This window comes from Taudactylus pleione, unplaced genomic scaffold (genome assembly GCF_031769625.1).
Source record: "Taudactylus pleione unplaced genomic scaffold, aTauple2 ptg000177l, whole genome shotgun sequence".
Lineage (NCBI taxonomy): Eukaryota > Metazoa > Chordata > Amphibia > Anura > Myobatrachidae > Taudactylus > Taudactylus pleione.
The window spans coordinates 3397252-3403345 of NW_028284579.1; the positions used below are offsets into that span (position 1 = coordinate 3397252).

Here is a 6094-nt window from a genome sequence, read left to right on the forward strand (position 1 = left end):
CAGCCGCTCGCGAGTGGGTCTGAATCAGGCACATTATTTGTACTCAGAAGAAAAAAATCTGCAGAAAATAAAATTCTCTATTTCATTCTCTCAGAGTTGCAATGTATGCCAAATGTTCCATTTACTGTGACAATGCCTTTATTCTCCTCTGTAATACTTCTTTAAGTGAATTTTATATATGTTAATATATGTAAATAGCGACATGGGTAACTGCTCCCATTACATAAATCCTAAATTATTATAGCATACAGACAAAAACAGATATTTAGAACCACACTAAGGAAATATATCTAGATTCCAGTTCAATACTGTGATGTTGATAAAACTTAAAAAGCAGGGATGTCTGCAGGAAAAAACAATTTAATGGACAATTTTTAAAAATTTGACATTTCTCATGGAAATTAGGGACAATTGGCAACTGTACAGTGTAAATATACTTGCAAACCTCCAAAATGACTTGATAAGAGGAGACAGTCCTTATTTGAGGGCTCTGTCCCACAGTCCCACCCAGGGCCACATATGCTGCACATGGCATCGTAGTGTTGCTTTTAGTAAAATGGTAAGGGTGCTGGTGGTGGTCCAGTGTGTGAAACTGCTGTGCAAACCCTTATGAAAAGTATTGCCCTCTCATGTGCCACGTGGCATTGCACCTACATTTGTCCCAATTCCTCAATATGAAAACTAGGGAGGCAATGGTGTATCTATCATGGATATAAGGTGTGCAATACACATGGGCACATGAGCAAGGAGGGCAGGCACCAGTCCGTTGACTTATGGACTTTTCAGTATGCCACCTGTCCTGATTCAGTTTTTTTAACTGTTCCATGCAGTCAGGACTGTTTTAACTGTTCCACACTGTTAAGGCTTGTGGGGGTCCTAGGGCAACTCATTTTTGGGAGCCACTACCAATAAAATTGTCACTATGATATGCTGGCAATGTTGTTAAAAAGTATGATATACTCCCAGTAGTATTAATGAATAGTGCCTCCAGTTTCATCATGCCACACAGAAATCCCAATTCACATATGCCACAGCGCCCCCCAAGCTAGTGATGTAGCTATGTGTGGGGGCCTCTCCATGTGTGGGGACCCCTGGGTGACTGCCCCTTGCCACCCTGTTGTTAATCCAGCACTGTTCCCTACTGCAGGGTCAGACTGTAAGCATGTTCCACTTTATGCAGCTCTCCTAATATGCCCTGCCAGCAGCTCTTACCCTGTTGCAATGTCCAGGTGAGCAGGGGTCAGGGCGCCTAATTCAGAGTTCTATGGTAATGCTGCCTCTGCTGTAAATGTATACACTGATGCAATGCAAAAATATGCAAATGTCACAGCCATCGGGAGATGTATTGAGATGCTCACCTGTGGCAAATCCAGGCATCTGTGTCATACTTAACTACTCTCCCGGAACAGTCGGGGGCTTCCTGGAAATCGGAGGGCGCTCCCGGCCACCTGGAAGAGTGGGTAAGTCTCAAGTCTCCCGGCTGGCCGCCTCCCTCTATGTCCCTAAATTTAAAACAGTCATGGGCCTGAATGACTATCGCCCATTTGCCCTCACATCGTTATTGATTAAGTGTTTTGAGAGAGCTGTTTTGGGCCACCTCAGGAGTGTCATACCAGTGGTGTGAGGAGGCAAGGGAAAAGGACTTCTAGGACTTGCTTGCATGTTGAAAAGAGTTAACCCCATGACCTTCCTGCAGAAGTCTCATACAGGAAGTTTGCCAGCAGCAGACAGCAAGGGAGTGTTTCTGTTACAAAGCCCTCTTCCTTCCTCTCTGGAAAGACTGACACCAGGGCCCATGGTATGGTAGTCCACTCAAAGAGTCCTTCCAGTGTGATGAAGACAGAATGCTCCTGTGCCTCTTTGGTAAGTGGGATTTGCCAGTAGCCTTTGCTCAAGTCCAGTGTTGAGACAAACTCAGCCCCCCCAATCCGATCCAGTAGCTCATCAACACGGGGCATATGGTAAGCATCAGTGGTGATGACTTAGTTCAATTTGCGATAGTCCACACAAAACCGTGTGGTTCCATCTTTCTTGGGAACCAACACAACCACAGCAGCCCTTGGGCTTTTAGATGGCACTATGACCCCCAAAGCTAGCATCTCCTCGATCTCAGCCTTTACCTACCTCATAACACCCGGAGTCATCCGGGAAGCGACTTGTCGGATGGGCCTACCACTTCCAGTGTCCACATGATGGGCAGTCAGATGAGTTCAACTAGGTAGACAAGAAAACTGGGCCTGTTCAGCCTTTAAGATCCTCCACATCTCCTGCTGCTGGGCTTCATTCAACTGTTGTCCCACCTGGACTGATTTCACTCCTTTCTTCTCTTTAGCAGCTCCCAAATGGTCAAGCAATGGATCAGTTTCTGTTGTCTCCATCGGAGGACAACATACCGCCATTGTTACTACTTGACGATCACGATAGGCCTTAATTCGATTTATATGGAAGGTGCGTAGGTACTTCCCTCCCTTATCCAGGGCAATCACGTAATTGACCGGTCCGGTGCTCCTTACCATGGTATATGGTCCTTCCCAGTGGCCTGCAGTTTGTTTCTTGGCACTGGGATAAGCACAATTACTTTTTGCCCTGGATGCAACTCTCAGTCTGAGCGTGGGCGCCTTTTGTCTCTCTTGTGATTCCCTGAGATTCTCTTGGGTTAACTGTAGCAATCTTCTCATGTGGTTCCGCATATTCTCCACATATTGTAAAATGTGGTGCTGGAGTTCTTGGAAAGTCCCCTCCCAGCTCTCTTTGACCAGGTCTAGAGGCCCCCGCACTTTCCGGCCATACAAAAGTTCAAATGGGGAATATCCAGTAGACGCCTGTGGGACTTCCCGATAAGCGAATAGAAGCTGTTGCAGGGCTCTCTCCCAGTCCCTCCCTTCGGACTGCATTTAAGCTTGTAGAAGTCTTTTTAGCATTCCATTGAAACGTTCACAGAGTCAGTTCGTCTGCGGATGATAATAGGTGGTCCGAAGAGGTCGAACCCCCTACTTTTCCCACAGGGTTTGCATTAGTTCACCTTGGAATTGGGGTCCTTGATCTGTGACGACTTTCTGCGGGTATCCAAGCCAACTGAATATGTCCATCAATGCTTGCGCAACATGTTCTGTGTCAATAGAGGACAGGGCCATAGCCTCAGGAAAGCGTGTAGCAAAGTCCACCAGCATTGGAATGTACTTTTTTCCCGTATGACTGGGAATAGCTAATGGTCCCACTAGGTCTATGGCAACATGGGCAAAGGGCTCCCCTATAATAGGTAATGGGTGCAGAGGAGCTTTTCGCTGGGGCTTCCCCAGTCTCTGGCAGGTACTGCAGGTGTCTCGATACTGCTTAATGTCTCTAGAGATCCGTGACCAGAAGAAATTCCGCAACAGTCGGGCCAGTGTTTTATGCATGCCAAAATGCCCGGCCACTGGAATGTCATGAGCAAGGGCTAGTAATTGTGCTCTGTACAGTGTAGGTACCACCAACTGTTTTCTGTCCAGGCTGAGGAATGACCACTCAGTACAGCAATTCCTCTTCCTCAACTATCTTGCTCCCATCGGCTGTTTCCAATTCCAGGTTAGCTGTGCTCCTTAATTTACTAGAGAATGGTCTGTCCGTTGGGCCTGTCGAAACTCGCTCCGGTCCACCTCTCCCAAGTCTATCTCTGAAGTACTGGACAAGGGACTGGAATCACTCACCATTGTGGTCAGGGTAGGTTGGTTCTGAATATGTCACGTATGTCACTGCTCTTTGGGTTTGGCTCCGGGTCACCACTTGAACGAAGCGTGTCACCAGTCCCTGTCCCAGATCATTCCCGAGGATGACCTTGGCTGGTAGCCCCTTGAGTACTCCGACCTCCACGATTCCTTGATTGGCTCCCCAGTCGAGATGTATCTTGGCGACAGGGATATCGGTCTGTTGTCCCCCAGCGGTGGCAATTCGTACATACTGTCCAGCAATCACTCGGGAGGTGGGAATCAGGTCTGGCTCAATCAATGTGAGTGAGGCCCCAGAATCTTGTAGGCCCTGTACCCGCTGGTCCTCTACCAACACAGGCTGTAAGGAGCCCCTGCATATTCTGAGGAGTTGCCTGCTCCTCCCCCAGAACCAGGTCTACAATATACACCCCATCCATCATCTCGACCGCATCTGACTGGATGACTGCCTCGCAATAATCCTCCATCGGGTAACATACCACAGAGAATGGGGCCAGTCTAACCCCAGGGAATGGCCCTCGCGTGCGTGGACAGTCCCTCAACAAATGCCTGGTTGATTGCAGTGGTAACACTTCCGAGGTTCTGGGTTAGCCACTTTGAATCTAGGTGGTTGATAAGAGATGTGTTTGATAGGGCCTCCTTTACTACTATCATTGATGCGCGGTTCTCTGTCAGGGAGCTTCTCCACTCGCGGGGTTCTTGTACCACCTGTTGCACTGAAGACTATCCATTGGGGACGGTTAGCTATATATTCATCAGCCCATTCTGCAGCTTGTTCAGGTGTGCTGGGCTTCTGGTCTGCAACCCACTCCCATATCTCTGGTGCCATCTTAATCATTAGTTGTTCTACCACGATTAGGTTGACGATCTGCTCCACGGTAGAGGCCTGTCTACCCTCGAGCCATTTTCCACAAGCTTGCCGTAGCTGACTGGCGAACTCTTGGTACGAAGCAGTCCCACTTTTGCTCAGTGTCCTGAATTTGAGATGATGAGATTCTGCAGTGATCTGAAACTTAGCCAGCAATGCCTTCTTTATACAGGTGTAGACTCCACATTCCTGGGGAGTTAAAGCCCTGTAGGCTTCCAGAGCCCTACCAATGAGACTTGGCCCCAAGTACTTGGGCAATTCAGATGGCTCTATTCCGTGCACTCCCATGAGATTCTCAAAGATCTGGAGGTGAGTGTCAATGTTGGTTTCATTCTCTCCAAATGTGGGAACATCCTTAAATCCCAAGCGCTGCTTCTCTTGTTCAGCCCCTCTGGGCGATAGCACAGTTCCGCTGCTAGTAGGGATTTGTACCCCTAATATCGCTTTAATCACTCCAGCTCTCTCTTGTGTAGTTGCACTTTCACCTAGCGCCCCCAGCCAGCTCTGTAGTAGGGCGGGAGTAGTCGTGGTTGACTCGGGTAATCGACTGGAAGAAGTGCTTCCACTGCCTGTTGGCCCTTCTTCATCATCACTCAGGTGATCGGGACCCTCTGTGTGTGCACGATCCCACTCCAACAACCACAGTACCAGAATCTCCCGGGTGTCAGTCCCATTATATGCAATTCCCTTCATCCTGCAAAATCCTTGCAGGTGCGGTTTCCGGGCTGTACGGTAAAACTTCTCCTGCTCTCTCATAATGTTTTCAATTTGGCCACCAGTTGCAACTCCTGACTGACTCTCCATGCTGATATTCTCTGGTGTTAGCGTTGCTTCTACTCACTCCCCTGGAATTACTGCAGGGGGAGTGAGTAGGGGGGTGTTGTCCACTCTCAGTGTCTTTAGATATATAGCAGCTCTGTGTGCTTTGCTACAGCTGCCATTGCTGGCCAGGTAGGGAGGAGATATAGAGCAGCTCTGTGTGCCCTGCTACAGCTGCCATTGCTGTCCAGATAGGGAGGAGATATAGAGCAGCTGGAAAAGACTTTGTTGAACTCTGAGTGGACTGTATTGATATAACCCTGCTTACTGTTTGCTGGATTTCTCTGTCTCCATGAATAAGTTCATAATTCCTTCATTATAACCCGCTCCACTGTGTGATCCCTGAACCCCAGGATACCCAGGTCACTCGGTATCCTCACAAGTGGGTTTTGATTTTCATCAGTTTGCATATAGGTCAAACAGATCCCCTGAGGATGATGCTCTTACAGTTCTTCATAAGGTTCTTTGGGCTCTATTTATTAACATTATTTTTACTAATATAAAGTGAAAAAGTGTGTTTTCATACCCTTTTCACATTATTTTAGTATCACCTAAAGTTACTAAAGGGCAATTCGTAAAATTATACTCCAAGCCCTAATTATCACTTATGTTTAATAAGCAGATCGCATTTCCCATAATTGTAATGGGAAATGTGATCTGGCCAAAGTTACTAAAAATAGATTGTGAAAAAATACTGGGGGAA

At 47.6% G+C, this 6094-nt stretch overlaps 1 pseudogene; it reads right to left on the reverse strand.

Annotated features, from left to right (window-relative positions):
- Positions 1–265: 265 nt before the first annotated feature.
- Positions 266–5382, reverse strand: LOC148520497 (uncharacterized; annotated as a pseudogene).
- Between the last annotated feature and the right edge of the window lie 712 nt (positions 5383–6094).